This window comes from Alligator mississippiensis, chromosome 11, assembly GCF_030867095.1.
Source record: "Alligator mississippiensis isolate rAllMis1 chromosome 11, rAllMis1, whole genome shotgun sequence".
In the NCBI taxonomy this organism is placed as follows: domain Eukaryota; kingdom Metazoa; phylum Chordata; order Crocodylia; family Alligatoridae; genus Alligator; species Alligator mississippiensis.
In genome coordinates, this window is record NC_081834.1 from 51,004,701 (window position 1) to 51,021,788 (window position 17,088).

At 51.0% G+C, this 17,088-nt stretch overlaps 1 protein-coding gene across 4 annotated transcripts in view; it reads left to right on the forward strand.

Moving 5' to 3' along the window:
• The window catches only part of LOC102576097 (butyrophilin subfamily 1 member A1-like), a 75,157-nt gene that overhangs the window by 2,584 nt on the left and 55,485 nt on the right, over positions 1-17,088 (forward strand). The gene's annotated exons all lie outside the window — the stretch shown is intronic.

Below are 17,088 nucleotides of genomic sequence, written 5' to 3' on the forward strand. Positions count from 1 at the left end.
GAAATCATTTTTGGGCCACCCCACACTATGACTCTGTGGCACCGGGAAACTCTTCCGGAGATCCCTGACCAACTTTGCCAGGCCCAAAGTGCAGTTTGGCTGTGCCAGGCAGCTAGTTGACAGCCCCCCCAGGCTCACTGTACTAAGTGAATGATCTTGAACAAGGAACTGGCTTTTGGCCTGGGATTACAGCTGGAAATCCTTTCTAGGACCCCCCACAGAGTGCCTCTCTGCCACTGGGGGACTCTCCCAGAGATCGCTGAGCAGTTAGGCCTACAGTGAAGTTTGCGCGTGCCAGGTTGCCAATTGACTCCCCAGCCCCATGTGCTATTTACATAACTTCCAATAACGATCTGGTTTTAGACTGGGATCATGAGGCAAAACCCTTTAGAAAACATCCCAAAACACATCCCCACCACCAAGGGAGCCTCTTAAAGAAATCTGGGCAGGTCTGTGCTTGACCCAAGGGTTGGTTTTTGAGTGTGAGCCTGCCAGTTGACACCCAATCTGTAGGACCTGTATGTTGCTGTTCTGCCAGGCACTGGAGAGCAGGAAGAGTGTAATATTTATTAAGTACCTGTTGATAATTCTTGCTTAAGTTGGTGCTGTGAGGCAGGGGTTTAAATTAAGAGTACAGCTGCACCAGTAAAATCTTTTTGTGCATTTGTGTTTCAAGGCTGGAAGGCATTACTACGTCATCTTTTCTGAACTCTTCTGTAACAGTATTTCATTTCCAAAAATGAATGTAGGGTTTTGCATAATGATAGGCACAGCATTGTTGACTGTTTGGCACTTCAGAAAACAGCAGGGGAAAAAGGGGAACCGATAAATCACATTTATTCCATAAATCAGATATACAGGCTATAGACACGCTGTAACTGATCAGTACACCAGGCAAAGAGTGAAGACACTAATTTTTTGGTTTCAGCTATAATCATGTCCTGCCTCATCTTCACCTGATTTGTATTACACCTCAGAATACTAACACTGTGATTCTGTTTGCACTTGTACAGAAGGAAAACATGCTGTGGAGAGTAACAAAAACTAGCATAAGCTTGTTGCTCAGGTGAGGGTTATAGGGAAACCATGGAAGAAAAAGGTATATTTAGTTTTAGGGTTACAATAAAGAAACACAAGAAAACCTTGTGGATGCATGGAGCTTGACCTATTGAAGTATGATATGTCTAATCCACTAGTACTGTAGTATACCCAAAGAAAGTTACTTTAATGTGTGGAAGATTGTAAAGGAGCATCTAAGGTTTCTGATTAAAACTGATTTCAAATGGGAAATGTTTAAAAAATAATTGTCCCATTTATAAGACATGTTTAACACATGTAAAAGAAGTTCTGTTTTAGTAGATGATGATGCATTACATGGGTGGGCAAAACATTTTACCCTGTGGAAAGTTTAATTAACAGTACTAGTGCATAGATGCCCTGACGTGCACACACAGATGCATGTATACAGACTCGGATGCACACACAGGCACCTGCTTCTGTGCGCATGTCTGTGTGTACATGCATGAGTGTACATGCGTGTGTCTGTGTTCATGGCAGGGGAGAGTGTGTTTGCATCTGTGTATCCATGTGCAGATAGTGAGTGAGTAGAGTGCGCACCCATCTGTGTGTGTGTATCTGTATTCATGGCACGGAGAGTGTGTTTGTGTGTGACCATGTACAGAGTGAGTGAATACAGTGCGTGCCCATCTGCCTAGGTGCGTGTGTGTGTGTGTCTGTGAGTGCATGCATGTGTGAGTGCATGAGTGTGGATGCATGTGTCTGTTCATGGCAGGGAGAGAGTGTTTGTGTCTGTGTCCATGTGCAGACAGTGAGTGAGAGTAGTGTGCACCCATCTGTGTGCATGCCTGCGTGTGTGTGCCTGTGTGTGTGTGTGTGCTTGGCCATATTGGGATGGGGGAGCAGGGCGAAGAGGCAGACATGTGCCCTCCCACGCCCAGCCCAGCAGGGTCCCCCTAGCCTGCCCTACCAGCACCAGGAGGAGAAAAGGCCCTGCCCCAGCAGCCCAGGTCCTGTGGGGGGAGGGGGCTTCCGATTTTGTGTTTGTCCAGGGCCCCAGGACAAATTAATCTGTCGCTGGGTGCTGGCCCAGACGTGGAGCAGCAGGTTGGGGAGGGGGCGCATGGGGCCAGATGAGGACTGAGGTGGGGCAGGTTGCATGGGGCTGGTTGTGGAGCAGCGGCAGTGCGGGATAGTGGGTGGCAGTGGCAGCCGTTGTGTGCAAGTTCCCGCCCCCCTGTGGGAGGCGGCGGTGGAAGAGGTGTTGGGTGGTGGCGCTTTGTCCCCGCCCCCCCATCATTCTTGACAGGCAACTAGTTGGCTAGTAGATTCATAAAACAGGTTTAATGATCCCAATTGCTAAAGAGACACCTATAAATATTAACTGAAAAGCATGTGTTAATTATTATGTTCTCCTTTAGATCTTAATTCTTCTATTTTCCCCTAAATGAGTTGTACAACCAACCCGTCAAACATTATCCTCAAGTTCAATAGGAAGATGCGTACCTACCGTGCAAATATAACTGCTGGTTTCAATGTCCTATTCTTTTTTGGAAATTGAGTGCCTCTATGCATGCATTTAAGCACCACTACATTTAATATGTATTAAGCTAGTGCGTGCTAAGTGATTTTTGGGAGGTGTCTACACGTGCAGAGACTTGGCATTGAAGTTAGTGCATTTGGCACTAAAGTTAGTACCACGTCCCTGTGGCACGTGGCTGGGCACTAAGATTAGTGCCAGGTCATATCTACATGTGCGTTAATATGTTTTAAGTAATCATTACTAAATTTGATACTTGCATTTGCAGGTATCAAATGTAGGTGTGATTAGCCCAATGTCTCCATTTTTAATGTGCATTAAGGGCATGCACATGTGCACCTTTAATGCGTATTAAATTAGGCTAATGCACATGAATGCATCACACGTAGACACGCCCACTAAATAGGAGCATACGGTGTACTGCACTGTGCTATAGAGATCGGAGAGTGAAGATGTCACCATATCTTCCTCACTTCCATAACAATTCCATATGCTCCTTCTTGTAAATTTTTTTAAATTGCCAACCACTGCCATTTCCGTTCATCCCAGTTGTTGCTGCTCACCGCCTCATTCTCTCTGAGAAGACATTGAAATACTTCACTTCTTCCTTGGAGAAGTTCAAATTCAGTTTTAATTGCTTCATATTTTTTAAATATCAAATGAATGATATATGAAAGGTTGTTAATGGTCCAAGGGTTGGTGAATTTCACTTTTCTGTTCTTGATTTTGATGCCACCACGCCAAGGAGGACAGGGCAACCATTGTGTTTCTTTTCCTGTTCTGGAGAAGCCTGAGAACACCTAGCTTGCTTCTTTGGTGTGGATTAGGGGTGTTTATTCCATGTAAGCAACACTGTTCATTACTTTCCTCTTAGAGTTCTCCTTACCTGACAGAAATATAAAGATGCCTATTGTTATTGAATGCATCTTACCTTGAACTGTGTCTTTTATAACTTCTGCAAACTCAGAAGCTCTGTGATGGAGTTTGTCATTCAGAACCTGCTTTTGGCAATTCTGAACCAATTCTCAACAATTGCATTGCTGTTTGTGGACATTTTACTGTTTGTAACGAAAATGCCACTCCGTAATGGGAAAGTTGGCATATACTTGACCAGGAGTTTTTGCAATTCAATAGAATAATAACTGTTCAGAGAACAAGTCTTATTCTCCTGATCATTTTTTTTTTTTCCAAACTGCATGATGGAATCAATTGAACAAAAGGAGATTTTTTGCAGATTGGTTCCTGTTTCTGATCAATCCCAGTTTTCTGATCAAAGGATAGAATGGTTTGAGAGATCTGCTGGGTCTGTATACCTTTCTTTACCTCTTTATTGTTTCCCTGCATTGTGTGTCAAGATGTGTGATACACTGCAAATTATGCTGAGCTTCTTGATTACTTTTCTGCACTCAGATATTATTTTTGCATTTTGCAGTAGGACAAAAGAATACAAAAAAATGCTTGACATCCATAGAAACAGCAACTTTAGATACATGTCCATAAACTGTTTTGATCGTATATATGGCGGACACGTGCAAAATTGTAAAAACAGCTTTCTGTTTCTCAGTATATACTTCACAACAGGTATTCAGGTAATGTATGGCAGTCATATGGTTGAAAACCTGAATAGCTGCATGTGTTAAAGCTGAAGTCACATTCTACTTTTTGTGGTCCAAACCAATGACCAGTTACTATCAGAGTATCTCGAGAAATCAAAGTCAGCCAGTATGATATGGTTGGAGTACTTTGGTCAGCTGTTAGCACCTCTGCTACTGGTAGGATGTTTGTTGAATTGGATGGACACTTTGCACATAACGCATAATACAAGATTCAGTGTTTACATGATGGAAGACTCCTAACAACAGACCCTGTGGCATCAAGATACAAGCTTATACAGCTTTGCTTTCTGAAGATCAAAAAGTAGGCGCAGCTGGACATCCAGGTACATATGCAGTGTGAAAAACGATACAGCAATGTAGGTATGTGCAGTTTTCTGCATCTTGTTTTCTCTGGATATTGAGGCAATCAAGATATATATTAGGCTCAGTTCTTCCCTCAAGGTTACTCTCACTAGCTATTTTTTGCCAAACAGTGCTGGTTTACCTTTAGTTTTTACCTTAATTCTTTTCTTTCTTGCTAACATGTGCTGTGCAATTCACCAGCTTTGTTTGATTTCTCCTTTCACTTGAATTTCAATTTTCACACGTTGATCATGATTTCCTTGTCTTTGATCTTCATAAATAATGAAGTACACCCTTCAAATTTGCATTTTGCTTTTCCATAGTAAAAAGGAGCATTGTTCTTTCTAGATTTCTGGGCCTTAACACAATTATGTATAAAGACAAAAACACAGAACTGAATGTAATCTTTAATAAATTTTTTGGACCAAAATGCATGACCATCCATTAGTCAAGCTCAGTAGTGTCACTTTGGATGAGGGATATATTTATTTCCATTCATCCATACACAAAATAACATTGAATTTTGATGGACATGGAGCAGTAAATTTACCTTCCATGTGGAAGGGAAGTTCTGTACTGTTGTGGTAACAATGCCCGCTGAATCACAGCTGTTTCTTTCCGTGTCAGTGCTGACTGACAACTGGTTATCAATCTCTTGTAAAATTTCTACTCCTAGGGCATGTCTACAAATGCATTTATTGTAGGTTTTTTGGCCCATGTCTACACATGCAGTCATTAAAGTGCAGTAATGCTGCATGTGGACTGACTTGGGCTAAAGTTAGTCTCAAATCAGTGCGCACACACACTCTTACTATGCAGTAAGATGTCTACACATGCATTACTGCTGAGGCATGATACCGACATGATGCAGGTATCAAAATTATGCTTAAGGCAGCATAAATTGCTATAGTTACCACACAGTATGGGCGTTCACGAGTAGATGCGTGCCTGTACTGAGCAGTAGGGCTGTGCGAAATGGCAGCATTCTGTTTTGGTGAAACAGCATTCTTTTTCGAATTTTGTTTCGATTCAAAACAACTGTTCTGTTCTGCTCTGCTCTGCTCTGCTCTGCTCTGCTCTGCTCTGCTCTGTCAAAACAGGGTGGAAACGGTGAAACTGTTTCGGCATTTTGCCCATAGGGTATAATGGGGAAGGCTGAAACAGCCTATAACTTTGTCATTTCTGGCCTGATTTTGATGCAACTTGCAGGAATTGTAGCTCGTTCTGAGGGCATGAAGTCTGCTAAGTTTCAAGGACATAGGTGCAGGGGGTTCAGAGAAACTGCACCCCAAATTCTTGAAAGTAAAACTCATGTCGTGTGTGTGTGTGTTAAGCCACAGCAAGGTCAAAACTGCAGGCGTAGCCCCTGCTGAGGCCACATAGCCTGCCAAGTTTCAAGGAGATAGGTGCAGGGGCTTGGGGGAAACTGTACCTCAAGCCGTAGATGAGCAAAACTCGTGACATGCGTGACGCTGTATGTGTTAAGGCGTAGCAGGGTGAAAACTGCAGGCCTGCTAGCCCCTGCTGAGGCCATGAAGCCTGCAAGCTGTCAAGGAGACTGGTGCAGGGGGTTCTGGGTTCTGGGGCTTGCACCTCTGGCTGCTGACAGGCAAAGCTTGTGGCATGGGTGCTTGTGCAACTGCCTGTATCTATCTTGGGGCAGAGCGGGGTGAAAACTGCAGGCCTGGTAGGCCCTGCTGCAGGCACAATGTTGGCTACAAAGGACCAACTCACAGGATCGTCATAAAATTCTAGTTTTATTAGATGGATGCAAAAGTCAGATCATAAACCGTGGGGCTGATCTCCTCAAACATACACACATTCATGCACACACACATACTCACAGTAGCTAGCTATGAATACTAAGCACCGGTGTCAAGATATACCTATCCCCAAGTGCTGGAGTCCACCGTTGGTGGCTAGTCGAGGCTTCTTTCAGCGCAATGTTGCTTCAGAAGGGGGTTGCCAGCTGATCTTTCTAGCTGGACAGGCACAGTGCCGGTCAGGTCAAAGAGGGTGCCATTGAGGGTCATTTTCGCTGCCCTTTATCCCTCTCTGGCAGACTCTGGTGACTCCCCAGTTCTCGGGATTACCCAATCCAGGGGTCATTGACCTCGTGGGATGTCACCCTTGGTGGCTTCTGAACCAGGGGGAGCGAGGGAGCGGGGTTGGACCTGAACCAGGGGGGAAGGAGGGCCAGGCCAGACCTGAAGCAGAGCTGGGGAGTGGGGTCAGACCCAAAGGGCGGGGGAGAGGTGGGGTTGGATGCAAACTGGGGGGGAGAGAGGGAGTGGGGTCCAAACTGCAGCTGGTGGAGAGTGGGGTTGGACTCAAAGTGGCAGGGGGGAGGGGTCTGACCTGAGCTGGGACAGAGAGGGCAGGGCGGGGTCAGACCCTAAGCAGGGGTGATGGTGGGGGTGAGGTCGGACCTGAAGTAGGGTGGAGGGGGGGACTGTGGTCAGGCCTGAAACAGGGTGGAGCAGGGTTGGACACAAACCAAGGGGGATGGCATCAGACCCGAAGGAGGGGGGAGCAGGATCGGGCCCAAAGGGAGCGGAGAATCAGGTCAAGCCAAAAGCGTGGGGGGCAGGGTTGGACCCATAGCAGTGGTGGGAGAGTTTCCCGAGGATTGAAGTAAGACTAATGGACCTATAGTGGCTCAGGTCCTCCCTCCTCCTTTTTTTGAAGATGGGGACCACATTGGCTTTCTTCCAGTCATCCGGCACTTGGCCAGAGCACCACAAGTGCTTGTAAAGCCGTTCCAGGGGCCCCGCAATAACCCCTGCCAATTCCCTCAGCACCCTGGGGTGGAGAGCATCTGGACCTCCCGATTTGAATCATAGAAACATAGAAGTCGGGTCGGAAGGGATCTTGCAGATCTTCAGGTCCAACCCCCTGCCCTGGGCAGGAGGGAAACTGGGCTCAAATCACCCCAGCCAGGTAGGCATCAAGCCACTTCTTAAAAACCCCTAGGGTAGGAGCCAGCACCACTTCCCTTGGAAGTTGGTTCCAGATCCTAGCCGCCCTAACTGTAAAGTACTTCTTATGGATGTCTAATCTAAGCCTACTCTCCAACAACTTGTGGCCATTATTCCTTGTTATCCCGGGGGGCGCTAGGGGAAACAAGGTCTCCCCCAAACCCTTCTGGTCCCCCCTAGTGAGTTTATAGATGGTCACCAGGTCCCCCCTCAGCCTTCTCTTGTGAAGGCTGAAAAGGTTCAGGTCCCATAACCTCTCGTTATCAGGTCTGCCCTGCAGTCCCCGGATCATGTGGGTGGCCCTCCTCTGGACCCTCTCTATGTTGCCCACATCCAGCTTGAAGTGGGGTGCCCAGAACTGGACACAGCACTCCAGCTGCGACCTGACCAATGTCGCATAGAGGGGAAGATCATCTCCTTGGCCCTACTAGAGATGCACCTGTGAATGCACGATAAGGTCCAGTGAGCCCTGCCGACTGTGACCTCGCATTGTCGGCCCATGTTCATCTTGGAGTCAGTAATGATTCCAAGATCCCTTTCTGCCTCCGTGCTCTCAAGAAAGAGTTTCCCATCTTATAAGTGTGCTGGTGGTTACTACTGCCCAAGTGCAGCACCCTGCACTTGTCAGTATTGAAATGCATCCTGTTTTTGTTAGCCCACCCCTGCAACCTATCCAGGTCTTTCTGCAGTCTTTCTCTCCCTGCTAATGTGCCCACCTCTCCCCATATTTTGGTATCATCAGCAAATTTGAACAGGTTGCTTTGCACCCCGTCATCCAAATCGCTGATAAATAAATTGAACAGTGCGGGCCCAAGGACCGAGCCCTGGGGGAATCCGCTGCCCACTTCCCCCCAGGTCGAATGTGACCCGTCCACCACCACCCTGTGAGTAGGACCCTTCAGCCAATTCGCAATCCATCTGACCGTGTAGGCATCGATGCCACAATCGCCTAGTCTTTTAATGAGGATGGCATAGTCAACAGTGTCAAAAGCCTTGCTGAAGTCCAGAAAGACTACATCCAGAGATGTACAAGTAGAAGAGATTTCCTTTTTAGGTCCACACCATGTCTCTGGGTAGGAGAATGAGGAGTAATGGTCTCTAGTTCCAGCAAAGGAGACTTATTTTGGAAGCAGACCTCCCGCATCATGGGGTCAGGCCAGCAGATCGACCTTCCAGCCCTCATAGGATGGAGTATCCGATGCCGAGGACCCGGAGTTTTTTTCTGCCGGTGTTCGATCCCTGCCTATTCCTTGTTGCGTGGGGAGTGGCATCATCCTCGCCGGAGGCATTTCCTCTGTCTTCCTCCGTCACAGCCGCCAGGGCCTCAAACCTGTTCGCCAGGTGTACCTGGGGAGCTTCCACCTCTCTAGGCCACGCAGCTCTGGATCAGGACACCTTCTGCCACTCCTGCGTTGGATGCGTCTCCTGCGGGGGCTGTAGAGCGGGCAACCGGCTTGTAGAGAACAGAGATAGGCATCCATTTCGTCCTCTGCATCCCTGATCCCCCTCAGCCTGCTCATCTCAGCCTGGAGCTCCCTCACCTGCTCCTCCAGGGCCCCGAGCTGGGCACAGGAGGGACAGGCAGGGGGACCACCAGGCCCCCCCCAGGACCCCACTGAGCCCTCCCCACAGACAGGGGGGCAAGGGACCGCCGACCCTGCCATGAGCTCCATCTGGGTGGAGGCCTCAGAAAAGCCCATGGCAGGCGGCAGCGCCAGGGCGAGGCCCCTGACAGCGGCGCTCCGCGTCTGCACCATGTCTGCAGAGCTGCGTCTACTGCTCTCGCTTGCTGGAGGTGCTCCTCTGGGCTGCTACCTCGTGCCTGCCTTACGCGAACACTGGCAAAAACGCCGGCTCACCCTTACAGAGCGCGCCTGTTTGCGCACTGCCCGCACGCGGCTTGGGAGCGCGGCTCCCTGTCGGGCGAACTAAGAGGGCTCAGAAGGGCTGTCCCTTCGGATCCACCTCAGCTACGCTCGACCCTCTGCCCCACTTCCCTTAGGGGGAATCAGCTGTTGCTGCCCCCTCTGCTGTCTCCTCGGCTACTGCCGCCGCCGTAGTAGGCAGCTGGGTCTTATCAGGGACTTTGTGCCAGGTGCATGGGGCACCGGGGAGAAATACTGAAGAGGGAGGTCACCTGGTTGGTCACTCCCCTGGTTATGGGCATGGTGAAGGATCCCGGGGTTGGAACATGACGTGACCCAGAGCCCACCCGGGTCTGTGGAAATTCTTCCAGCAATGTCTTTGGGTGTCAGCCAAGCCTGCAGTTCATGCTGGGCTGCGGGGGCACATATTCAGGGATGTCTCGAGAGACCAGACCCAGAAGAAGACTTTTCTATTTCCAGATGCAAAATGGGTTTGAAAAGTCAGGCATAAATAACATCACTTTTCATCGTAAACAGGTGGAAATGGGGTATTTCCACACTTGGACAGCTTCTTGATTTATTTATTTATTTATTTATTTATTTTCCAGCAGGGACACAATCATCTGTATCCACATAAAATCATTCACTTTTTAAAAATCATTTTAATTGATTAACTTAATCTAAGCATCTATTCCCTCTTCTCAGTCCCGGCGCCATCTGCAGGGGCTGCCCCGTGCCTCCAGCTCTGGGAACTTTTCCGATAGTTGTCTTCGTGGCGTCTTGTTCCCAGGTTGGTACGGAGCGGTCAGCCTGGAGCAGGAGAAACCCCCGGGGGTGTCAGGAGGCAAATGGATTTCTGCAAACAGCCCAGCTCCCCAAGTCCTTCAGGGGCTGCAGTGGGGGCCGTGCAGACCTGTGGGGGATGGAAGTCCCTGAAAGGGAGGCACTCAGAGAGGGATGCATTGGAAAGGGAGGACCTGAGTGAGTTTGCAGAAGAGAGGTGCCCAGGATGAGGAGAAGGTGTGAGGGGCCAGAGGGCGAGGGAAGGAGGATGCCTGGTAGGGAGAGACTCAGGCTCCCTGCTGTCAGAGCCAGCCCCGCCGAGCCCCTCCCTGGACCCTTGTGACGGGTTGTTCCAGTCCTGCCCAGGACCACACAGACCTGATTGGGGGCAGCCCCTTGTCCCAGGCCTGCATCTGTTGCCACGGCTCCCTCCTCATGATTGTCTCCTGAAGGAGGTCGATTCCTCGCTGATAATTTTGTATCTCTCTGACCAGATGCAACTTCTGTGGGATGCAGGAGAGAGCAAAGGAAGTGTCAGGACAGGGAGCAGCAAGCAGCTGCCTGGGACAAGGCCTCATGGCTGCACCACATCACCCCTGATTCAGAAATCCCCACAGGCCAGTCCCCAGAGCATGTGTGCATGTACACACACCAGCCACCCCCACAGGTTCACACACACAATCCCTGTCCACACCACATGCACGTACATGCACTTGTCACCAGTGCACACACTGCCCGACAGACACACCTGCACTCACACTCATCCCTGGGTGCATGTTGAGACCACGTTCCCATCCACATACTCACACGTGTACAAAACCCACCAGACAGACACACGGCCTCACACCCACAGTAACACCCGTCCAGGCCAGCAGCTCCACACCCCTCCCCTCAGCAGGCCTTCAGACCCACCCACCCCACAGGAGGGCGGGGGGTGGGAGGGACGGTGGGCCATGGTCCTACCATCCTCATGATATCTTGCAGCTGATGTAAAACATCCCTGCTGGGCTTCTGCCGCAGCAACTCAGTCTCCTGCTCCTCCAGCTCTTTGGTCAGGGCACGACTGCTTCGGAGGAGCTCTTTATACTGGTTGCAGCGTTTCTCGTATTGAGCAAAATCAGTGATACCCTGCAAAGGAACACATTGTAGTGCCCTGAGCACAGTGACATGGCAGCTGAATGGAGGGAGCCTCATCATCCCCTGGGGGATCCCGAGGTGCTGGGGAGCCCCTGCCGTCCTCCACATCATCTGCAGAAGCCCCCTGTCTCCCGGGAACCTGGCAGGCACGTCAGGCTCTGTCCTGTGCTGCCCAGAGGGGCTCTCGCCAGGCCCTCCTGAATGCAGCCTCGCACAAGGGGAGACCTGGGGCACCATTAGATCCTAGGCACTAGATCAAGGTGACATGCGTCTCCTTCTCCCATCACATGCCTGGGGGCAAAACTGCCAGGCTTCATTCCTGCTTCTGCCATTCACTCCCTGGGTGGACTTGGCACGTCCTCCCCACAGCTTTGCCTCAGTTTCCCCATCTCTAAATTATAGGCAATACCCGCCCCCGCCCCCAGCAGGCTCAAGTGCTGGGAGGTGCCCAGATGCTGCAAACGGAGGAGTCTCAGCTTGGCCTCTTGGGGCACCTGGGTGTTCATGGACTGTTCTGCCTTTTGGTGCAGGCATTTCAGGCTATTCAGCCAGCTCAGGGCATAGGGGAGTGCAGGACAGGGACCACAACCTGCCCAGATAGGAGAGCTGATGGCAACAGATGCATCTCTGCCAGCGCCTCACAGCCACTCACCTGCTGTCTGCTCCCAAGCCCTCCAAACATGTCCTGCTCTGGAGGGACCGAGGCCCTCGGGGCTTTCCAGCTTGTGTTGGGCCGGGCAGGTGCTGGCGTTGGTGTGCCGTGTCCGGCCGTGCGGCTTGCCTCCACCTGGGGGAGCTGAACACGGACAGCAGCTGTTTAGCAGAAGTCATCCTGGGGCCCAGGCAGCAAGGGCGGCAAAATGGCCAGTTACTCCTCTCCAAGCCAGGCGTGTTCTTATTCTAGCTGGGCAGATTGCCACAGTGCAGATCAGAGCGTGATTCCAGTGCAAGTCCCCCAGCTAGAGAACAGGCTGCAGGAAGAGAGAGACCTAGACCCGGAAAAAACGGTCAGGTTGCACCAGGCTGCACTGATCCTGGCTGCAGGATGCAGCTACGCTAGATGGGCCAAGAAGTAGGAGAAGCAGCTGGGGCCAGAAATGGACAAGAATAAGGAGAAAAGCAGGCAAAAGAGCCTCCATCAACTGTACTGCACTAGGCTGTAAGGGACAGAAAGTGCATGAGAGGTGGGAACATGGCAATCTCTCACTAGAAAAAACCCTCCATCGAAGAGGAAGAGAACCAGTTGTCAGGAACTGGCAACCAAGAAGAGCAGAAGTGAACAAGAACAGCCAGCAGGCCACTTACCCGCACAGGCTGTGAGCGTCTCCTTCCCTCCATGTCCCCGCAGCCAATATCGCTAGTATTACTGTGAATACTAATCACGACTAATACAAATAATTGAACACTTGAGAAAAGTTCTAACGGCTACTAGAATAAAACGTTACAATCCGCTAACTCTCTCGAGAGTCACTATGGCTCCCTCCAGGTCAACCCAGAGAGTGACCAGAAAAAAACCTTTGCTCTGCTTTTCCCCACTGGTCTCCATGGTGCGGTGATGGCATAGAGGGGATGCATCACAAAGCAGCCTGTGTCAGGCCCTGTACAAACACAGCTGAGGGAGAGACACTGGGCCAGATCCTGCACTCCCTGCTAGGCATCTCTGCGAGTTTAGGTTTCTGTTCCACATACGCCACCCTGTCCTACGCCAACAGCAGCAGAGAGGGGTCGGTTTTCCTCCTCCTCCTCCTCCTCGCTGCTTTATCATCATTTAGTCGACAGGCCAAGATGAGTAACACTGACGTAGTGAGGGCTTTATAGGGCTTTAAGCAGGCTGGAATAGGATTGAATTTAGATGTCTGAGTGCTGCAAAGAATGGGTAAAAGCCCATGTTGGCTGAGCCAGAGGCTGGGCTGACACAGGATGTTAAGAAAGGAGCCATATCCCTCAGACCTGTAGGTTTTTATAGACTGGGTTGACTTGAGAATACACAACCTCAGCAGTGACCAACCCCGGGGCACAGGGGATAGCAGCTCCTGGCACCCCGTTTTGTAGTCATTACGTGGGAACTAAGACCTTTCACCCCCACCCTGCACTCTCTGAGGCACTCCTCTGCAAAGTGGCCCTGAGTTAAATAACAAATGACTATGGTTTTCCCTGAAGGATTTGGCATTTTATCTCAGAGGCCTGTTTGTGGGCTGGGACCCATCTCGCCTCTTTTCTCTCAGACCAAGCAGCAGGAGTTTAGCCTGGCTCCAAACAGCTCAGAAACAATTCACGCTGTTCTAGATCAGAGACATGGGAGCCCAGGTTTGTTTCCACCTTTCCAGCGTTCCCGTCAGCTATTAACAATTGATAGCATTTACAGCATTGTAAATAAGCTGGGTCTATTATTTTCATCAGTTCAATTCATCCGCCGGACTATGATCCCCGCCTCTCTAATGAAGCTGTCCTTGAACTGGCATTTCCTTTTCAAGGACCACTCCAGGGGACGTACCATCTCTTGGTGTTACTCCAGGGAACGTACCATCTTTTGGCACCACTCCGGGGAGCGGGGCCGAAGTTGGTGACACGGCCAACCATCCCCCCGGGGCAGAGCCACTTGTTCGCGCTCTTTCTCTTTTTTTCACCCTTTTTCAGTTTCACCAGCGCCATTTTTTAGCTGCGGCTCGGAGCCCCCGCCGCCTGCTCCACTGACTCCACGCTCATTGTCTGCAATAGCATTTTTAAATTTGTGTTTTCCCTTAAGAGACCCGCCACCGCCCAAAATAACACATTAATCATTTTTCCTTTATTCCACTTAATCCCGGACCACTTTGCTGTGTGACGACCCTCTGTCTCCAGCTCCTCCCGTAGCTGGCTGAGGAGCTCGTGCCCCCTCGAGCCGGGCACAAGTGCTGGACAATTGAACTGGCCCGGTGGGGTGGGATCCCCTCCTTCCCTCAGGTACCGCATGCACCGGGCAAATTCCTGGGCGGGAGTTGGTTTTTCTGCTCCCTTCATCTTCATCCCACTAGGGATAGGGACAATACCGCGTCCACCGGTCTGAAGTGGACCCGTTCGCTGGCCATAACGCAACCGAACGCCTCGGTACATGCTTACTTTCCACTCCTTAACGATCGGTTCCTCTCCCCTTACAGAGAAATAGCCTTCAAGGAGGTTCTCTCCTTCCCCTCCAACCGCCCGATGATAGGCGATATGCGCCCAGAGCTCCTCCGCATGGTCCCCGCGGTGCCTCCCGGTGCGCCAGGGGCAGCACTTAATTAAATCCTTCTCCACCACATTGCCTTTGGGTCTTGTTCGTGACGCCATGTCCTGAAAATCGGTCCAGCGGATTTCAGAAAGAGGTTTAGCTAATAAAATTAAATCGTCCAGGCAGGCGAGTGGATGGAGAGGCGGGACAGCGTATCGGTTGCAAAAAAGATTTTACTTATGCCTCCGATGACACTGGCATAGGTGGTGAACGATTGCTTGGTTACAGGTATAGGTAACAGATGACAGGTAACGAATGATGTAACGGATAACAGGTAACTTAGATAGCGGGATGTAACGTGACGAGTCGAAAAATTGTAGATGCAACAAGCTAGCAAGGTGCAGGGTACGTCAGGAAAGACGACAACGGGGAGATATTGGAGGGTGATCAAGCCACCAATAGTCTCAGAGGTATTCTCAGAGATCTCCGACACGTGTGCACGGATCTCTCCTCAGAGATCTCCGCCTTGGGCGGAAATCATATAATCTTTTATAGTAAGGCTCAACCAATTACAGTGCACCAAATAGCGTCCTGGATGGTGACGTAATCGCTCCCCATATTTGGAGGCAACTCGGGGTGGAGCTAGTTGTTCGCATAGTGTATTGTGCTGTGCGCACTTAACTCTTTCAAGGACTCAGTCATGACACCAGTGACCAGACAGCCTCATGGATAGGGCGGCCCCTCACCGAACACGGCCTTTCTTGTGCTCCAGGTGTGCTTCTTCCATTGCCTCTTTGCCTCCTGCTGCCATTTCTTGAGGTGGGGAGGGCTGAGCAGAGACATGGACTGTAATCCTCATGGGTGTTTTAGTTGTCAGGTCCCCACGGGTCCATCTTTCCTTAGGAAAACACTAGAGACACCGGTCCCCCTTTGGGCTCCACCTTGACCCCCATCACTGACATGCTGCTGTCCATGGAACAATGACCTGCCCCTGGTCTGGGATGGCGGTGCCCCAGACCCTGCTCTTGTGGTATCTGTGCCCACAGCACCAGTTGCAGCCATACTCGCCCAGGCTCTCCATTCCCCACAGGGACAGTGGCAGGAGCTGGATTTCCCTTGGGCTGCAAGGACAAGCTGAGGACTAGCTGCCCTTTCACGGTTGTCTCCAAACATGATGCCATGAGGGATTTTTGAAGGAAAGCCCTCATGGCATTAGTTGCCTGACCACCCGCTGACCCAGACACAGCAGCAAAGAACCTTCTGGTCCCCACCTCATCTCTGCCCTTCCCTCCGCCCAGCACAGCAGGTATCTCTGCTGCTAAACCTCCTGCTGCCGTGGGACAGCGCCACCTCCTGCCTGCCCGCCCCAGCAGGGAGTGCCACTGCTCTTCCCCATGACACTGTCGTGGTCTCTCCCCACACAGCAGGCAACCAGGGGGGACCCCATCCCAGTTGGAGCCCAGGGCTCCTGTGGAGCTGCCCCCACCGCTGCTTCGCACTGTGAAATGTGGGGACTTGGGCAGGGTGGACTCTTCAGGCCCTGTGTGAGAACGTGCTCAGGAGCCCTGAGGCAGGAGGTCTTGCTTCACTTTGGGCTGTAAAGATGAAGCTGGGCAATGACCAGATGTCCCAACATGGGGACACCTGCAGATGCTGGGGAAGCTTCCAGTATGGGAGGTTTCTTGGTGCGACCGCAAAGTGCTGAATGTGGAAGGAACAGACTCGACTGCAGAGTCCAGGTCCATGCTGCTGGGCCCGGGCCATGATCCAGTGCAGATGGAGGCTGCAGGAGGTGAAGGATGGGCAGCGAGGAGCAGAACCGAGTTGTTTCTTTAGCTGCTTCTTCTCTCCTGGGGCAGACACCGGCTGCTCCCAGCCCAGCACAAGCTCAGATCCCTCCAATGCACACGTCCATGCACAATCTCCGGCTGTGGTCCCACGGTTGCTCCATGCTGACTCCTACCTTCCTGGCCTCTCTCCCCCCAGAACCCCTCACAGCCTGTGCCTGACTCCTGCCCAGGCAGCTCCGACCTGCCCAGTAGGCAGCGATGAAGCCATGTCTTGCTGCCCCCTCCCAGCCAAGATGGGAAGCAGGTGCCACATGTGAGCTGAGCTGGGCAGAGGGAGTCTGTGGCATTGGGGCACCAAAGGCAGCTCACCTCCTCTTCAGGCTGCCCCTTGTGTGCAGGGTCGGGGCATAGACCTTTCCCCTGAGGCCACAGGCAAGGCTGGCACTGAGCTCTGCGTGTCCAACTCTCTTCTGTGGGGTGCATATCAGCTCTGTCCTGCCACATTTGATCCAGGTTCAAGGCCTGTAGCCTTCATGGGCCTGTGAAAGAGAATGGCTTGGTGGCCTTGCAGGGCAGGAGAGAGCAGGGGAGCAGCGTGGTGGCCAGGAGACCCTGAGCGTATAATAATACAAATAACTGGGCAGATAATGATTGTGTAATTAACAGATAACCTGCCCCATCACCCCTTTTTTAGCATCTCTCTTCCCACGCATGATGGGTGCTATTTCAAACACTTTTTTAAAGCCAGCCTTGCATGATATTACAAGGGACAAGCAGGCAAATTCTCACTTTATAGTGGCTTATAATAAATTAGCTCCATCATTTCCTCA